We start from the raw sequence: 20,843 nt of genomic DNA on the forward strand, positions 1-20,843 counted from the left end.
ATGTATGATCTGTATGATTACAGGCCTCTGTATGTGTGTGTGATGTATGATCTGTATGATTGCAGGCCTCTGTATGTGTGTGTGATGTATGATCTGTATGATTGCAGGCCGCTGTATGTGTGTGTGATGTATGATCTGTATTATTGCAGGCCGCTGTATGTGTGTGTGATGTATGATCTGTATGATTGCAGGTCGCTGTGTGTGTGTGTGATGTATGATCTGTATGATTGCAGGTTGCTGTATGTATGTGTGGTGTATGATCTGTATGATTGCAGGCCGCTGTATGTATGTGTGATGTATGATCTGTATGATTGCAGGCCGCTGTATGTGTGTGTGGTGTATGATCTGTATGATTGCAGGCCGCTGTATGTGTGTGTGATGTATGATCTGTATGATTGCAGGTCGCTGTATGTGTGTGTGATGTATGATCTGTATGATTGCAGGCCGCTGTATGTATGTGTGATGTATGATCTGTATGATTGCAGGTCGCTGTATGTGTGTGTGATGTATGATCTGTATGATTGCAGGTCGCTGTGTGTGTGTGATGTATGATCTGTATGATTGCAGGTCGCTGTGTGTGTGTGTGATGTATGATCTGCATGATTGCAGGCCGCTGTATGTGTGTGTGATGTATGATCTGTATGATTGCAGGTCGCTGTATGTGTGTGTGATGTATGATCTGTATGATTGCAGGTCGCTGTGTGTGTGTGTGATGTATGATCTGCATGATTGCAGGCCGCTGTATGTGTGTGTGATGTATGATCTGTATGATTGCAGGTCGCTGTATGTGTGTGTGATGTATGATCTGTATGATTGCAGGTCGCTGTGTGTGTGTGTGATGTATGATCTGCATGATTGCAGGCCGCTGTATGTGTGTGTGATGTATGATCTGTATGATTGCAGGTCGCTGTATGTGTGTGTGATGTATGATCTGTATGATTGCAGGTCGCTGTGTGTGTGTGATGCATGATCTGTATGATTGCAGGCCGCTGTATGTATGTGTGATGTATGATCTGTATGATTGCAGGCCGCTGTGTGTGTGTGATGTATGATCTGTATGACTGCAGGCCGCTGTATGTGTGTGATGTATGATCTGTATGATTGCAGGCCGCTGTGTGTATGTGTAATGTATGATCTGTATGATTGCAGGTCGCTGTGTGTGTGTGTGATGTATGATCTGTATGATTGCAGGCCGCTGTATGTATGTGTGGTGTATGATCTGTATGATTGCAGGCCGCTTTATGTATGTGTGATGTATAATCTGTATGATTGCAGGCCGCTGTATGTATGTGTGATGTATGATCTGTATGATTGCAGGTCGCTGTATGTATGTGTGATGTATGATCTGTATGATTGCAGGCCGCTGTATGTATGTGTGATGTATGATCTGTATGATTGCAGGCCGCTGTATGTATGTGTGATGTATGATCTGTATGATTGCAGGTCGCTGTATGTATGTGTGATGTATGATCTGTATGATTGCAGGTCGCTGTATGTATGTGTGATGTATGATCTGTATGATTGCAGGCCGCTGTATGTGTGTGTGATGTATGATCTGTATGATTGCAGGTCGCTGTATGTGTGTGTGATGTATGATCTGTATGATTGCAGGTCGCTGTATGTATGTGTGATGTATGATCTGTATGATTGCAGGCCGCTGTATGTGTGTGTGATGTATGATCTGTATGATTGCAGGCCGCTGTATGTGTGTGTGATGTATGATCTGTATGATTGCAGGTCGCTGTATGTGTGTGTGATGTATGATCTGTATGATTGCAGGTCGCTGTGTGTGTGGTGTATGATCTGTATGATTGCAGGCCGCTGTATGTATGTGTGATGTATGATCTGTATGATTGCAGGCCTCTGTATATGTGTGTGATGTATGATCTGTATGATTGCAGGCCGCTGTATGTGTGTGTGATGTATGATCTGTATGATTGCAGGCCGCTGTATGTGTGTGTGATGTATGATCTGTATGATTGCAGGTCGCTGTGTGTGTGTGTGATGTATGATCTGTATGATTGCAGGTCGCTGTATGTATGTGTGGTGTATGATCTGTATGATTGCAGGCCGCTGTATTTATGTGTGATGTATGATCTGTATGATTGCAGGCCGCTGTATGAGTGTGTGGTTTATGATCTGTATGATTGCAGGCCGCTGTATGTGTGTGTGATGTATGATCTGTATGATTGCAGGTCGCTGTATGTGTGTGTGATGTATGATCTGTATGATTGCAGGCCGCTGTATGTGTGTGTGATGTATGATCTGTATGATTGCAGGCCGCTGTATGTGTGTGTGATGTATGATCTGTATGATTGCAGGTCGCTGTATGTATGTGTGATGTATGATCTGTATGATTGCAGGTCGCTGTGTGTGTCTGTGATGTATGATCTGTATGATTGCAGGCCGCTGTGTGTGTGTGATGTATGATCTGTATGATTGCAGGCCGCTGTATGTGTGTGTGATGTATGATCTGTATGATTGCAGGTCGCTGTATGTGTGTGTGATGTATGATCTGTATGATTGCAGGCCGCTGTATGTGTGTGTGGTGTATGATATGTATGATTACAGGCCGCTTTATGTGTGATGTATGATCTGTATGATTGCAGGCCGCTGTATGTATGTGTGATGTATGATCTGTATGATTGCAGGTCGCTGTATGTATGTGTGATGTATGATCTGTATGATTGCAGGTCGCTGTATGTATGTGTGATGTATGATCTGTATGATTGCAGGTCGCTGTATGTGTGTGTGATGTATGATCTGTATGATTGCAGGCCGCTGTATGTGTGTGTGATGTATGATCTGTATGATTACAGGCCTCTGTATGTGTGTGTGATGTATGATCTGTATGATTGCAGGCCTCTGTATGTGTGTGTGATGTATGATCTGTATGATTGCAGGCCGCTGTATGTGTGTGTGATGTATGATCTGTATTATTGCAGGCCGCTGTATGTGTGTGTGATGTATGATCTGTATGATTGCAGGTCGCTGTGTGTGTGTGTGATGTATGATCTGTATGATTGCAGGCCGCTGTATGTATGTGTGTGATGTATGATCTGTATGATTGCAGGCCGCTGTGTGTGTGGTGTATGATCTGTATGACTGCAGGCCGCTGTATGTATGTGTGATGTATGATCTGTATGATTGCAGGCCGCTGTGTGTGTGGTGTATGATCTGTATGATTGCAGGCCGCTGTATGTATGTGTGATGTATGATTGCAGGCCGCTGTGTGTGTGGTGTATGATCTGTATGATTGCAGGCCGCTGTATGTGTGTGTGATGTATGATCTGTATGATTGCAGGTCGCTGTATGTGTGTGATGTATGATCTGTATGATTGCAGGCCGCTGTATGTGTGTGTGATGTATGATCTGTATGATTGCAGGCCGCTGTATGTGTGTGTGATGTATGATCTGTATGATTGCAGGTCGCTGTGTGTGTGTGTGATGTATGATCTGTATGATTGCAGGCCGCTGTATGTATGTGTGGTGTATGATCTGTATGATTGCAGGCCGCTTTATGTATGTGTGATGTATAATCTGTATGATTGCAGGCCGCTGTATGTATGTGTGATGTATGATCTGTATGATTGCAGGTCGCTGTATGTATGTGTGATGTATGATCTGTATGATTGCAGGCCGCTGTATGTATGTGTGATGTATGATCTGTATGATTGCAGGCCGCTGTATGTATGTGTGATGTATGATCTGTATGATTGCAGGTCGCTGTATGTATGTGTGATGTATGATCTGTATGATTGCAGGTCGCTGTATGTATGTGTGATGTATGATCTGTATGATTGCAGGCCGCTGTATGTGTGTGTGATGTATGATCTGTATGATTGCAGGTCGCTGTATGTGTGTGTGATGTATGATCTGTATGATTGCAGGTCGCTGTATGTATGTGTGATGTATGATCTGTATGATTGCAGGCCGCTGTATGTGTGTGTGATGTATGATCTGTATGATTGCAGGCCGCTGTATGTGTGTGTGATGTATGATCTGTATGATTGCAGGTCGCTGTATGTGTGTGTGATGTATGATCTGTATGATTGCAGGTCGCTGTGTGTGTGGTGTATGATCTGTATGATTGCAGGCCGCTGTATGTATGTGTGATGTATGATCTGTATGATTGCAGGCCTCTGTATATGTGTGTGATGTATGATCTGTATGATTGCAGGCCGCTGTATGTGTGTGTGATGTATGATCTGTATGATTGCAGGCCGCTGTATGTGTGTGTGATGTATGATCTGTATGATTGCAGGTCGCTGTGTGTGTGTGTGATGTATGATCTGTATGATTGCAGGTCGCTGTATGTATGTGTGGTGTATGATCTGTATGATTGCAGGCCGCTGTATTTATGTGTGATGTATGATCTGTATGATTGCAGGCCGCTGTATGAGTGTGTGGTTTATGATCTGTATGATTGCAGGCCGCTGTATGTGTGTGTGATGTATGATCTGTATGATTGCAGGTCGCTGTATGTGTGTGTGATGTATGATCTGTATGATTGCAGGCCGCTGTATGTGTGTGTGATGTATGATCTGTATGATTGCAGGCCGCTGTATGTGTGTGTGATGTATGATCTGTATGATTGCAGGTCGCTGTATGTATGTGTGATGTATGATCTGTATGATTGCAGGTCGCTGTGTGTGTCTGTGATGTATGATCTGTATGATTGCAGGCCGCTGTGTGTGTGTGATGTATGATCTGTATGATTGCAGGCCGCTGTATGTGTGTGTGATGTATGATCTGTATGATTGCAGGTCGCTGTATGTGTGTGTGATGTATGATCTGTATGATTGCAGGCCGCTGTATGTGTGTGTGGTGTATGATATGTATGATTACAGGCCGCTTTATGTGTGATGTATGATCTGTATGATTGCAGGCCGCTGTATGTATGTGTGATGTATGATCTGTATGATTGCAGGTCGCTGTATGTATGTGTGATGTATGATCTGTATGATTGCAGGTCGCTGTATGTATGTGTGATGTATGATCTGTATGATTGCAGGTCGCTGTATGTGTGTGTGATGTATGATCTGTATGATTGCAGGCCGCTGTATGTGTGTGTGATGTATGATCTGTATGATTACAGGCCTCTGTATGTGTGTGTGATGTATGATCTGTATGATTGCAGGCCTCTGTATGTGTGTGTGATGTATGATCTGTATGATTGCAGGCCGCTGTATGTGTGTGTGATGTATGATCTGTATTATTGCAGGCCGCTGTATGTGTGTGATGTATGATCTGTATGATTGCAGGTCGCTGTGTGTGTGTGTGATGTATGATCTGTATGATTGCAGGCCGCTGTATGTATGTGTGTGATGTATGATCTGTATGATTGCAGGCCGCTGTGTGTGTGGTGTATGATCTGTATGACTGCAGGCCGCTGTATGTATGTGTGATGTATGATCTGTATGATTGCAGGCCGCTGTGTGTGTGGTGTATGATCTGTATGATTGCAGGCCGCTGTATGTATGTGTGATGTATGATTGCAGGCCGCTGTGTGTGTGGTGTATGATCTGTATGATTGCAGGCCGCTGTATGTGTGTGTGATGTATGATCTGTATGATTGCAGGTCGCTGTATGTGTGTGATGTATGATCTGTATGATTGCAGGCCGCTGTATGTGTGTGTGATGTATGATCTGTATGATTGCAGGCCGCTGTATGTGTGTGTGATGTATGATCTGTATGATTGCAGGTCGCTGTGTGTGTGTGATGTATGATCTGTATGATTGCAGGTCGCTGTATGTGTGTGTGATGTATGATCTGTATGATTGCAGGCCGCTGTATGTGTGTGTGATGTATGATCTGTATGATTGCAGGCCGCTGTATGTGTGTGTGATGTATGATCTGTATGATTGCAGGTCGCTGTATGTGTGTGTGATGTATGATCTGTATGATTGCAGGCCGCTGTATGTATGTGTGATGTATGATCTGTATGATTGCAGGCTGCTGTATGTGTGTGTGATGTATGATCTGTATGATTGCAGGCCGCTGTATGTATGTGTGATGTATGATCTGTATGATTGCAGGTCGCTGTATGTGTGTGTGATGTATGATCTGTATGATTGCAGGCCGCTGTATGTGTGTGTGATGTATGATCTGTATGATTGCAGGCCGCTGTATGTGTGTGTGATGTATGATCTGTATGATTGCAGGTCGCTGTGTGTGTGTGATGTATGATCTGTATGATTGCAGGCCGCTGTATGTGTGTGTGATGTATGATCTGTATGATTGCAGGTCGCTGTGTGTGTGTGATGTATGATCTGTATGATTGCAGGCCGCTGTGTGTGTGTGTGATGTATGATCTGTATGATTGCAGGCCGCTGTATGTGTGTGTGATGTATGATCTGTATGATTGCAGGCCGCTGTATGTGTGTGTGATGTATGATCTGTATGATTGCAGGTCGCTGTATGTGTGTGTGATGTATGATCTGTATGATTGCAGGCCGCTGTATGTATGTGTGATGTATGATCTGTATGACTGCAGGCCGCTGTATGTGTGTGATGTATGATCTGTATGATTGCAGGCCGCTGTATGTGTGTGTGATGTATGATCTGTATGATTGCAGGTCGCTGTATGTGTGTGTGATGTATGATCTGTATGATTGCAGGCCGCTGTATGTATGTGTGATGTATGATCTGTATGACTGCAGGCCGCTGTATGTGTGTGATGTATGATCTGTATGATTGCAGGCCGCTGTGTGTATGTGTGATGTATGATCTGTATGATTGCAGGTCGCTGTGTGTGTGTGTGTGTGATGTATGATCTGTATGATTGCAGGTCGCTGTATGTGTGTGTGATGTATGATCTGTATGATTGCAGGTCGCTGTATGTGTGTGTGGTGTATGATCTGTATGATTACAGGCCGCTGTATGTGTGTGTGGTGTATGATCTGTATGATTACAGGCCGCTTTATGTGTGATGTATGATCTGTATGATTGCAGGCCGCTGTGTGTATGTGTGATGTATGATCTATATGATTGCAGGTCGCTGTGTGTGTGATGTATGATCTGTATGATTGCAGGTCGCTGTATGTGTGTGTGATGTATGATCTGTATGATTGCAGGCCGCTGTATGTGTGTGTGGTGTATGATATGTATGATTACAGGCCGCTTTATGTGTGATGTATGATCTGTATGATTGCAGGCCGCTGTATGTATGTGTGATGTATGATCTGTATGATTGCAGGTCGCTGTATGTATGTGTGATGTATGATCTGTATGATTGCAGGTCGCTGTATGTATGTGTGATGTATGATCTGTATGATTGCAGGTCGCTGTATGTGTGTGTGATGTATGATCTGTATGATTGCAGGTCGCTGTATGTGTGTGTGATGTATGATCTGTATGATTGCAGGCCGCTGTATGTGTGTGTGATGTATGATCTGTATGATTACAGGCCTCTGTATGTGTGTGTGATGTATGATCTGTATGATTGCAGGCCTCTGTATGTGTGTGTGATGTATGATCTGTATGATTGCAGGCCGCTGTATGTGTGTGTGATGTATGATCTGTATTATTGCAGGCCGCTGTATGTGTGTGTGATGTATGATCTGTATGATTGCAGGTCGCTGTGTGTGTGTGTGATGTATGATCTGTATGATTGCAGGTCGCTGTATGTATGTGTGGTGTATGATCTGTATGATTGCAGGCCGCTGTATGTATGTGTGATGTATGATCTGTATGATTGCAGGCCGCTGTATGTGTGTGTGGTGTATGATCTGTATGATTGCAGGCCGCTGTATGTGTGTGTGATGTATGATCTGTATGATTGCAGGTCGCTGTATGTGTGTGTGATGTATGATCTGTATGATTGCAGGCCGCTGTATGTATGTGTGATGTATGATCTGTATGATTGCAGGTCGCTGTATGTGTGTGTGATGTATGATCTGTATGATTGCAGGTCGCTGTGTGTGTGTGATGTATGATCTGTATGATTGCAGGTCGCTGTGTGTGTGTGTGATGTATGATCTGCATGATTGCAGGCCGCTGTATGTGTGTGTGATGTATGATCTGTATGATTGCAGGCCGCTGTATGTGTGTGTGATGTATGATCTGTATGATTGCAGGTCGCTGTGTGTGTGTGTGATGTATGATCTGCATGATTGCAGGCCGCTGTATGTGTGTGTGATGTATGATCTGTATGATTGCAGGTCGCTGTATGTGTGTGTGATGTATGATCTGTATGATTGCAGGTCGCTGTGTGTGTGTGTGATGTATGATCTGCATGATTGCAGGCCGCTGTATGTGTGTGTGATGTATGATCTGTATGATTGCAGGTCGCTGTATGTGTGTGTGATGTATGATCTGTATGATTGCAGGTCGCTGTGTGTGTGTGATGCATGATCTGTATGATTGCAGGCCGCTGTATGTATGTGTGATGTATGATCTGTATGATTGCAGGCCGCTGTGTGTGTGTGATGTATGATCTGTATGACTGCAGGCCGCTGTATGTGTGTGATGTATGATCTGTATGATTGCAGGCCGCTGTGTGTATGTGTAATGTATGATCTGTATGATTGCAGGTCGCTGTGTGTGTGTGTGATGTATGATCTGTATGATTGCAGGCCGCTGTATGTATGTGTGGTGTATGATCTGTATGATTGCAGGCCGCTTTATGTATGTGTGATGTATAATCTGTATGATTGCAGGCCGCTGTATGTATGTGTGATGTATGATCTGTATGATTGCAGGTCGCTGTATGTATGTGTGATGTATGATCTGTATGATTGCAGGCCGCTGTATGTATGTGTGATGTATGATCTGTATGATTGCAGGCCGCTGTATGTATGTGTGATGTATGATCTGTATGATTGCAGGTCGCTGTATGTATGTGTGATGTATGATCTGTATGATTGCAGGTCGCTGTATGTATGTGTGATGTATGATCTGTATGATTGCAGGCCGCTGTATGTGTGTGTGATGTATGATCTGTATGATTGCAGGTCGCTGTATGTGTGTGTGATGTATGATCTGTATGATTGCAGGTCGCTGTATGTATGTGTGATGTATGATCTGTATGATTGCAGGCCGCTGTATGTGTGTGTGATGTATGATCTGTATGATTGCAGGCCGCTGTATGTGTGTGTGATGTATGATCTGTATGATTGCAGGTCGCTGTATGTGTGTGTGATGTATGATCTGTATGATTGCAGGTCGCTGTGTGTGTGGTGTATGATCTGTATGATTGCAGGCCGCTGTATGTATGTGTGATGTATGATCTGTATGATTGCAGGCCTCTGTATATGTGTGTGATGTATGATCTGTATGATTGCAGGCCGCTGTATGTGTGTGTGATGTATGATCTGTATGATTGCAGGCCGCTGTATGTGTGTGTGATGTATGATCTGTATGATTGCAGGTCGCTGTGTGTGTGTGTGATGTATGATCTGTATGATTGCAGGTCGCTGTATGTATGTGTGGTGTATGATCTGTATGATTGCAGGCCGCTGTATTTATGTGTGATGTATGATCTGTATGATTGCAGGCCGCTGTATGAGTGTGTGGTTTATGATCTGTATGATTGCAGGCCGCTGTATGTGTGTGTGATGTATGATCTGTATGATTGCAGGTCGCTGTATGTGTGTGTGATGTATGATCTGTATGATTGCAGGCCGCTGTATGTGTGTGTGATGTATGATCTGTATGATTGCAGGCCGCTGTATGTGTGTGTGATGTATGATCTGTATGATTGCAGGTCGCTGTATGTATGTGTGATGTATGATCTGTATGATTGCAGGTCGCTGTGTGTGTCTGTGATGTATGATCTGTATGATTGCAGGCCGCTGTGTGTGTGTGATGTATGATCTGTATGATTGCAGGCCGCTGTATGTGTGTGTGATGTATGATCTGTATGATTGCAGGTCGCTGTATGTGTGTGTGATGTATGATCTGTATGATTGCAGGTCGCTGTATGTGTGTGTGATGTATGATCTGTATGATTGCAGGTCGCTGTATGTGTGTGTGATGTATGATCTGTATGATTGCAGGTCGCTGTGTGTGTGTGATGTATGATCTGTATGATTGCAGGCCGCTGTATGTATGTGTGATGTATGATCTGTATGATTGCAGGTCGCTGTATGTGTGTGTGATGTATGATCTGTATGATTGCCGGTCGCTGTGTGTGTGTGATGTATGATCTGTATGATTGCAGGCCGCTGTATGTATGTGTGATGTATGATCTGTATGATTGCAGGTCGCTGTATGTGTGTGTGATGTATGATCTGTATGATTGCAGGTCGCTGTGTGTGTGTGTGATGTATGATCTGTATGATTGCAGGTCGCTTTATGTGTGTGTGATGTATGATCTGTATGATTGCAGGCTGCTGTATGTGTGTGTGATGTATGATCTGTATGATTGCAGGTCGCTGTATGTGTGTGTGATGTATGATCTGTATGATTGCAGGTCGCTGTATGTGTGTGTGATGTATGATCTGTATGATTGCAGGCCGGTGTATGTGTGTGTGGTGTATGATCTGTATGATTGCAGGCCGCTGTATGTGTGTGTGATGTATGATCTGTATGATTGCAGGCCGCTGTGTGTGTGGTGTATCATCTGTATGATTGCAGGCCGCTGTATGTATGTGTGTGATGTATGATCTGTATGATTGCAGGCCGCTGTATGTGTGTGTGATGTATGATCTGTATGATTGCAGGTCGCTGTGTGTGTGTGTGATGTATGATCTGTATGATTGCAGGCCGCTTTATGTGTGATGTATGATCTGTATGATTGCAGGCCGCTGTATGTATGTGTGATGTATGATCTGTATGATTGCAGGTCGCTGTATGTATGTGTGATGTATGATCTGTATGATTGCAGGCCGCTGTATATATGTGTGATGTATGATCTGTATGATTGCAGGTCGCTGTATGTATGTGTGATGTATGATCTGTATGATTGCAGGTCGCTGTATGTATGTGTGATGTATGATCTGTATGATTGCAGGTCGCTGTATGTATGTGTGATGTATGATCTGTATGACTGCAGGTCGCTGTATGTGTGTGTGATGTATGATTTGTATGATTGCAGGCCGCTGTATGTGTGTGTGATGTATGATCTGTATGATTGCAGGCCGCTGTATGTGTGTGTGATGTATGATCTGTATGATTACAGGCCTCTGTATGTGTGTGTGATGTATGATCTGTATGATTACAGGCCTCTGTATGTGTGTGTGATGTATGATCTGTATGATTACAGGCCTCTGTATGTGTGTGTGGTGTATGATCTGTATGATTGCAGGCCTCTGTATGTGTGTGTGATGTATGATCTGTATGATTGCAGGCCGCTGTATGTGTGTGTGATGTATGATTGCAGGTCGCTGTATGTGTGTGTGATGTATGATCTGTATGATTGCAGGTCGCTGTGTGTGTGTGTGATGTATGATCTGTATGATTGCAGGTCGCTGTGTGTGTGTGTGATGTATGATCTGTATGATTGCAGGTCGCTGTATATATATATATATATATATATATATATATATATATATATATATATATATATAGCAGTGCGGCTTCCACTGCCGACTCTGGATCAGGAGCTCGGAGGTGATACTAGAAATCATTCTGGGGGATTAGGTAGGAGGAGCGGGATCTGCACTGCACCCAGAGCGTGATCTGATTACTAACAGACCAGCTGCACCGCTCCATCCTGAGCACTGCAGACCACCGGTCCCGTCCTACACCCCTACAAGAACACCCCAAAATACAGAGGGGTCACATACAGCTATAACTGTACAGCGGGGAGTGCGGGTAACAGCGGGGTCCACACTCCTCCCCGGGGGTCACACCCTGTAATGCACACCTATAGCTGTACAGCGGGGAGTGTGGGTAACAGCGGGGTCCACACTCCTCCCCGGGGGTCACACCCTGTAATGTACACCTATAGCTGTACAGCGGGGAGTGCGGGTCACAGCGGGGTCCACAGTCCTCCCGGGGGTCACACATTGTAATATACACCTATAGCTGTACAGTGAGCAGTGCGGGTCACAGCGGGGTCCGCAGTCCTCCCTGAGGGTCACACCCTGTAATATACACCTATAGCTGTACAGCGGGGAGTGTGGGTAACAGCGGGGTCCACACTCCTCCCCGGGGGTCACACCCTGTAATGTACACCTATAGCTGTACAGGGGGGAGTGCGGGTCACAGCGGGGTCCACAGTCCTCCCCGGGGGGTCACACCCTGTAATATACACCTATAGTTGTACAGCGGGGAGTGAGGGTCACAGTGGGGTCCACAGTCCTCCCAGGGGGTCACACACTGTAATATACACCTATAGCTGTACAGTGAGCAGTGCAGGTCACAGCGGGGTCCACAGTTCTCCCAGGGGGTCACACACTGTAATATATACCTATAGCTGTACAGCGGGGAGTGAGGGTCACAGTGGGGTCCACAGTCCTCCCAGAGGGTCACACACTGTATTATATACCTATAGCTGTACAGTGGGGAGAGAGGGTCACAGTGGGGTCCACAGTCCTCCCAGGGGGTCACACCCTGTAATATACACCTATAGCAGTACAGCGGGGAGTGAGGGTCACAGGGGGGTCCACAGTCCTCCCAGGGGGTCACACCCTGTAATATACACCTATAGCTGTACAGCGGGGAGTGAGGGTCACAGGGGGGTCCACAGTCCTCCCAGGGTTGTGATCACCTCATCCTCGGGGGCCTCTTCTAAGAGAAAGCTATTCTCTAGTGCAGAGCACCCCTATAATATCGCAATGCTGCGCAGCGTCACTGACTGCAGACAATACTGCGGAGCCTGCGGGTCGTCCATAAACGCCAAACATAAAATATAGTCCCTTCATAAGAACATTACAGATGGGGATCGGCTCCAGCGCGAGGGGCACAGGCGTCACTCGCTGCAGAAGATATATGGCTTCATTATGACAGATGAGCCCCTGATGTGCGGAGCAGAGACACAAAGAAAATCACATTACAGATTCCAATAATCCGGCCCCTGAGGGATCAGGACGGAGCGAGGACGAGATTCCCGGATATTTCATCTGGTTTTATTATCCATGGACAGTAACGCTTTACACAGGGAGAGATTTAGCCTCACTGTGGAAATACAAGTGGTTTCTATTCTTCAGTGTGGGCATAGTAGTGGGTACTGTGCGGTGTCAGTGTGGGCATAGTAGTGGGTACTGTGCGGTGTCAGTGTGGGCATAGTAGTGGGTACTGTGCGGTGTCAGTGTGGTCATAGTAGGGGGTACTGTGCGGTGTCAGTGTGGTCATAGTAGGGGGTACTGTGCGGTGTCAGTGTGGTCATAGTAGGGGGTACTGTGCAGTGTCAGTGTGGGTATAGTAGTGGGTACTGTGCAGTGTCAGTGTGGGTATAGTAGTGGGTACTGTGCGGTGTCAGTGTGGGTATAGTAGTGGGTACTGTGCAGTGTCAGTGTGGGCATAGTAGTGGGTACTGTGCGGTGTCAGTGTGGGCATAGTAGTGGGTACTGTGCGGTGTCAGTGTGGGCATAGTAGTGGGTACTGTGCGGTGTCAGTGTGGGCATAGTAGTGGGTACTGTGCGGTGTCAGTGGGCATAGTAGTGGGTACTGTGCGGTGTCAGTGTGGGCATAGTAGTGGGTACTGTGCGGTGTCAGTGTGGGCATAGTAGTGGGTACTGTGCGGTGTCAGTGTGGGCATAATAGTGGGTACTGTGCGGTGTCAGTGTGGGTATAGTAGTGGGTACTGTGCGGTGTCAGTGTGGGCATAGTAGGGGGTACTGTGCGGTGTCAGTGTGGGTATAGTAGGGGGTACTGTGCGGTGTCAGTGTGGGTATAGTAGGGGGTACTGTGCGGTGTCAGTGTGGGTATAGTAGTGGGTACTGTGCGGTGTCAGTGTGGGTATAGTAGTGGGTACTGTGCGGTGTCAGTGTGGGCATAGTAGGGGGTACTGTGCGGTGTCAGTGTGGGTATAGTAGTGGGTACTGTGCGGTGTCAGTGTGGGCATAGTAGTGGGTACTGTGCGGTGTCAGTGTGGGCATAGTAGTGGGTACTGTGCGGTGTCAGTGTGGGCATAGTAGTGGGTACTGTGCGGTGTCAGTGTGGGCATAGTAGTGGGTACTGTGCGGTGTCAGTGTGGGCATAGTAGTGGGTACTGTGCGATGTCAGTGTGGGCATAGTAGTGGGTACTGTGCGGTGTCAGTGTGGGCATAGTAGTGGGTACTGTGCGGTGTCAGCGTGTGAATAGTAGTGGGTAATGTGTGGTGTCATTATGGGCACAGTAGTGGATACTAGTGTGGGCACAGTAGTGGGTACTGTGCGGTGTCAGCGTGGGCACGGTGTTGGATACTGTGTTGTGTAAGTGTAAGCACAATAGTAGATACTGTGCGGTGTCAGTGTGGGCACAGTAGTGGGTACTGTGCGGTGTCAGTGTGGGCACAGTAATAGATACTGTGCGGTGTCAGTGTGGGCACAGTAGTGTGTACTAGTGTGGGCACAGTAGTGGGTACTGTGTGGTGTCAGTGTGGGCACAGTAGTAGGTACTGTGCGGTGTCAGTGTGGGCACAGTAGTAGGTACTGTGCGGTGTCAGTGTGGGCACAGTAGTAGGTACTGTGCGGTGTCAGTGTGGGCACAGTAGTAGGTACTGTGCGGTGTCAGTGTGGGCACAGTAGTAGGTACTGTGCGGTGTCAGTGTGGGCACAGTAGTAGGTACTGTGCGGTGTCAGTGTGGGCACAGTAGTAGGTACTAGTGTGGGCACAGTAGTGGGTACTGTGCGGTGTCAGTGTGGGCACAGTAGTGGATACTAGTGTGGGCACAGTAGTGGGTACTGTGCGATGTCAGTGTGGGCATAGTAGTGGGTACTGTGCGGTGTCAGCGTGTGAATAGTAGTGGGTAATGTGTGGTGTCATTATGGGCACAGTAGTGGATACTAGTGTGGGCACAGTAGTGGGTACTGTGCGGTGTCAGTGTGGGTATGGTAGTGGGTACTGTGCGGTGTCAGTGTGGGCATGGTAGTGGGTACTGTGCGGTGTCAGTGTGGGCATAGTAGTGGGTACTGTGCGGTGTCAGTGTGGGCATAGTAGTGGGTACTGTGCGATGTCAGTGTGGGCATAGTAGTGGGTACTGTGCGGTGTCAGTGTGGGCATAGTAGTGGGTACTGTGCGGTGTCAGCGTGTGAATAGTAGTGGGTAATGTGTGGTGTCATTATGGGCACAGTAGTGGATACTAGTGTGGGCACGGTGTTGGGTACTGTGTTGTGCAAGTGTAAGCACAATAGTAGATACTGTGCGGTGTCAGTGTGGGCACAGTAGTGGGTACTGTGCGGTGTCAGTGTGGGCACAGTAATAGATACTGTGCGGTGTCAGTGTGGGCACAGTAGTGTGTACTAGTGTGGGCACAGTAGTGGGTACTGTGTGGTGTCAGTGTGGGCACAGTAGTAGGTACTGTGCGGTGTCAGTGTGGGCACAGTAGTAGGTACTGTGCGGTGTCAGTGTGGGCACAGTAGTAGGTACTGTGCGGTGTCAGTGTGGGCACAGTAGTAGGTACTGTGCGGTGTCAGTGTGGGCACAGTAGTAGGTACTGTGCGGTGTCAGTGTGGGCACAGTAGTAGGTACTGTGCGGTGTCAGTGTGGGCACAGTAGTAGGTACTAGTGTGGGCACAGTAGTGGGTACTGTGCGGTGTCAGTGTGGGCACAGTAGTGGATACTAGTGTGGGCACAGTAGTGGGTACTGTGCGATGTCAGTGTGGGCATAGTAGTGGGTACTGTGCGGTGTCAGCGTGTGAATAGTAGTGGGTAATGTGTGGTGTCATTATGGGCACAGTAGTGGATACTAGTGTGGGCACAGTAGTGGGTACTGTGCGGTGTCAGTGTGGGTATGGTAGTGGGTAATGTGCGGTGTCAGTGTGGGCATGGTAGTGGGTACTGTGCGGTGTCAGTGTGGGCATAGTAGTGGGTACTGTGCGGTGTCAGTGTGGGCATAGTAGTGGGTACTGTGCGATGTCAGTGTGGGCATAGTAGTGGGTACTGTGCGGTGTCAGTGTGGGCATAGTAGTGGGTACTGTGCGGTGTCAGCGTGTGAATAGTAGTGGGTAATGTGTGGTGTCATTATGGGCACAGTAGTGGATACTAGTGTGGGCACGGTGTTGGGTACTGTGTTGTGCAAGTGTAAGCACAATAGTAGATACTGTGCGGTGTCAGTGTGGGCACAGTAGTGGGTACTGTGCGGTGTCAGTGTGGGCACAGTAATAGAAACTGTGCGGTGTCAGTGTGGGCATAGTAGTGGGTACTAGTGTGGGCACAGTAGTGGGTACTGTGTGGTGTCAGTGTGGGCACAGTAGTAGGTACTGTGCGGTGTCAGTGTGGGCACAGTAGTAGGTACTGTGCGGTGTCAGTGTGGGCACAGTAGTAGGTACTGTGCGGTGTCAGTGTGGGCACAGTAGTGGGTACTAGAGTGGGCACAGTAGTGGGTACTGTGCGGTGTCAGTGTGGGCACAGTAGTAGGTACTGTGCGGTGTCAGTGTGGGCACAGTAGTGGATACTAGTGTGGGCACAGTAGTGGGTACTGTGCGTTGTCAGTGTGGGCACAGTAGTAGGTACTGTGCGGTGTCAGTGTGGGCACAGTAGTGGGTACTGTGCGGTGTCAGTGTGGGCACAGTAGTGGGTACTGTGCGGTGTCAGTGTGGGCACAGTAGTGGGTACTGTGCGGTGTCAGTGTGGGCACAGTAGTGGGTACTGTGCGGTGTCAGTGTGGGCACAGTAGTGGGTACTGTGCGGTGTCAGTGTGGGCACAATAGTGGGTACTGTGCAGTGTCAGTGTGGGCACAGTAGTGGGTACTGTGCGGTGTCAGTGTGGGCACAGTAGTGGGTACTGTGCGGTGTCAGTGTGGGCACAGTAGTGGGTACTGTGCGGTGTCAGTGTGGGCACAGTAGTGGGTACTGTGCGGTGTCAGTGTGGGCAATCTGTGGTGTCAGTGTGGGCGCAGCCTGTATCAGAGGGTACTGTGTGGTGTCAGTGTGGGCACTCCGTGGTGTCAGTGTGGGCACAGTAGTGGGTACTGTGCATAATAGTGGGTACTGTGTCGTTGTCAGTGTGGGTGCAGCCTGCAGTCGTGGGTATTGTGCGGTGTCAGTGTGGGCGCAGTAATGGGTGCTGTATGGTGTCAGTGTGTGCAACAGTGGGTGCTGTGCAGTGTTAGTGTGGGCACAGTAGTGGGTACTGTGCTGTGTCAGTGTGGGCACAGTAGTGGTTATGCTGCTGTGTCAGTGTGGGCACAACAGTGGGTACTGTGCAGTGTCAGTGTGGGCACAGCAGTGGGCATTGTGCGGTGTCAGTGTGGGTATAGTAATGGGTACTGTGCTGGGTCAATGTGGGCATAGTAGTGGGTACTGTGCTGTGTCAGTGTTGGCATAGTAGTGGGTACTGTGTAGTGTCAGTGTGGGCGCAGCCTGTGGTAGTGGGTACTGTGTGGTGTTAGTGTAGGCACAGTAATGGGTACTGTGTAGTGTTAGTGTGGGCATAGCAGTGGGAACTGTGCGGTGTCAGTGAGGACGCAGCCTGATGTAGTGGGTTCTGTGTGGTGTCAATGTGGGAGCAACCTGCGGTAGTTGGTATTGAGCAGTGTCAGTGTGGGCACAGCCCGCAGCAGTGGGTACTGTGCGATGTCAGTGTGTGTGCAGCAGTGGGTACTGTATGGTGTCAGTGTGGGCGCAACCTGCAGTCATGGGTATTGTGCGGTGTCAGTGTGGGCGCAGTAGTGGGTACTGTATGGTGTCAGTGTGTGTGCAGCAGTGGGTACTGTGCAGTGTCAGTGTGGGCATAGTAGGGGGTACTGTGCAGTGTCAGTGTGGGTATAGTAGCAGTGGGCACTGTGCTGTGTCAGTGTGGGCACAGAAGTGGGTACGGTGGTGTCAGTGTGGGCACAGCTTGCAGCAGTGGGTACTGTGTGGTGTCAGTGTGGGCACATATTGGTGGCAGTGGCGGGATACTACTCAGCCCGGAAGATCCAGGGGAAGCTACAAGGGACTGGTGTTCGTAGACACCGTCCAAGGGCTCCACAACCAGGGAGGCATATAGACAGACCCAGCAGAACATAGGTGAGGCATATACAGCAGGTTTCAGACGCTACCATATCCAACCCCAACAGCCCGGCCTTGGGAGGAGGACCGGAGGGGAAATACAGCCGCACCAACAAATGGAGACTACAGGTGCTGTGCCAGATCCGACAGATCGAATCCCAAGCCATCGACACTCGGTCGGATTTGATAAAGGAATTGGTCCGTTGGGATGCCCAAAATGTTCTGGAGGACAATGATAACTCCACTGAGGTGGACCCAAAGGAATTAAACTGTTTGCTAAACCCAGGATCCAGTGGTAGTCTGGAATCAAATACCCAGTCACAAGCAGCCCGAATCCAGGAATTGTTGATCGCATTGCGACCCGGAGCCTCAAGCGAGGAGAGGGCTTGTGTTATAGAATCGGTTTTGGGAGTTCCAGCATCCCTATCGCCAGCGCAGGACCCTACTTCCATGATGGTCCACAACCAAGGAAATCATCTTCACTACAGAGACGTGCCAGTATTTAATGAGTCCAACACAGAGGTTGATGAACATCTGAAAGATTTTGAGACCCTGATGCTGATGCACCAAGTACCTACAGATGATTGGGTCAAATACCTGTGGACTAGTTTGACTAGCTGGACACAATATGCTGTCCGGTCACTTGGGCCTGAGGACTGCCTGGACTATTGGACTGTTAAGGATACCCTGTTGGCATTTTTTACTATCAACCCCGAGAGATATTACACCAAGTTCCGGACATTGTCTCACCATGAGGGCTCATATGTAGAATTTGGCAGTCAACTGTGATGACACTGCAAACGTTGGCTCGAAGGTCGCGCTGCCCACTCTGCTGATGCCCTCCGGGACGTGATCATTCTCGAACAACTTATGGAGAAAATGGCCCCAGAAATACAAGAGTGGGTAGCTAACCAGAAGCCCGAAACCCCACAGCAAGCAGCCCGAATTCACGAATTCACAGCCAATCATCCCCGCTGGAGACCCGACATGCCCACTGATCCCAGGAAACCCCTCAACCAAGGATTCGAGCAAACACCAGCCATTCAAGCAGGACTATCCCACTACCCATCAGAAACCCTACCAGGACAAAGGTTTACAAACAGGACCCATGATTTGCCCAACTCACAGAGCTGTTATATGTGTGGACACTTTGGACACATGGCCAAAGATTGTCTACAGGGCTGTGACCCCATGCCTTGAGCACGTCTGCCAGCCAATCTGGTCAACCTCTGTCGAGATGAGCTATCAGGGTCTGAGGGACGCTACCCTTAGGATACACCAGCAGAAGAGGAAGTGATATACCCAGTTCACACTATATGGGAGGTTGACCACCGTACACCATCCAACCTACAAAACCACCTCCAGCCGGTCAAGGTCAGTGATCTCAAGGCCCAGAGACCTTGGAAAATTGGGCCTTCCATCACCCTTGCCAGTTCAGATATTGCACCTCCAGAACACCACTTACCAGGCCGCCAAGTGACTATCTCCTGGGCTCCCCGGGCGCATTTATGTGGCAAATTTAACGGCCGATGTACGGAAAAAGGAGTTGGTGGAGTTGTTCCATTAGTACAGGCAGATCCATACCATCGAGCTGAAGAATCGTGGAGGAGGCAGTGCCGCGCTGTTCTCCTTCATCAGTTTCCAGGATCCGCAGGATGCGGAGGACGCCATATGCGGACGCAATGGATGAGTTTGGTTCTCGTTTCTGTGTGGAGTTTCCCAGGTCAAGCCATATAAGAAAGCCAAACAAATAAGAGGAACCGCACAGGGACAGGACACATGCAAGGAAGAACCTGTGCGGTTCCTCTTATTTGTTTGGCTTTCTTATATAGGGTGAGTGAGATTTCATGCAGCATTTGGTCAGAGTGGGCGCTAGTATTCAGTATTATTAACGTCAAGTAATTTGATTATGCATTTACCCCTCTGTCCCTGCACAAGCACTCCCTATGATCTTTGAGATTATCCCTTCATAGAGGTCTGCATGTAACAACAAAAATAAGGGACTATTTGTCCGCATGTCCTAGTCTGTATTTAAATCTTAAACTGTTGATGTGATACATTAATTTTTAAATGAATTATTTATGAAATAAAGTTTATCATGCCATTATACTCAGTTGTTCTCCTATTTACATGTTTGCTTTGAGTAGGCAAGTCGCTGTGGAGATGGGGGCTTAATCCCTCTCTTTTGGATCCCTCATCCACATGTGATAATATGCGGGCCGCAGTCTGTTTATTATTATTTGAATAATCCTGAATGTTGATCACTTGAGTTGATATTTGCTAATTAATGAATGGCTGTTATTTACATATTATATCAGCTCCTACAACGTATTGTCTAATAGTTTTGAAAGACAGAGACTCAGGGTCTTTGAACAATGGATGTTTTCTAGATATGTTAAATACCATTGTAGGGTATTTGGCAGTCAATATTGGGGGATGAGCTGAGGATGCTCGAGCCCTGTGGTTTAATATCATCATCCCTTATGCTTGACCTGTGGATGTGGGCTTGAAAGGACAATTGTGAACTATTTAAGGGGGATATGCCTCTATACCATGGATACTTTACAAAGAGACAGCAAAGAGAGACTCTTGAGGACAGAAACCAGGACACATGGCTCCATCAAGAGGAATACAGATCTGCTCCACTGACTAACACTGAACTCTCAGAGTCATTAGGAATAAAAAACCCGGTTGGGACAATCAGGTCACCTTGCCACAAAACTCACTGCTATATTTCGGGCTTACCAGCAGAGGCGGCCCAGGATGAGACTGTAACTTGCACCATCTTGTGTATGTGCTGGGACTGTTCTATATGTTGTT

The 20,843-nt window shown here is 47.6% G+C and overlaps 1 protein-coding gene across 9 annotated transcripts in view; it reads right to left on the minus strand.

The window, feature by feature from the left end:
* STXBP5L (syntaxin binding protein 5L) overlaps positions 1–20,843 on the minus strand; it is a 604,719-nt gene that overhangs the window by 539,565 nt on the left and 44,311 nt on the right. The gene's annotated exons all lie outside the window — the stretch shown is intronic.

Source organism: Phyllobates terribilis, unplaced genomic scaffold (assembly GCF_046119375.1).
Source record: "Phyllobates terribilis strain yellow unplaced genomic scaffold, ASM4611937v1 Scaffold_2__4_contigs__length_985480577, whole genome shotgun sequence".
Taxonomy (NCBI): Eukaryota; Metazoa; Chordata; class Amphibia; order Anura; family Dendrobatidae; genus Phyllobates; species Phyllobates terribilis.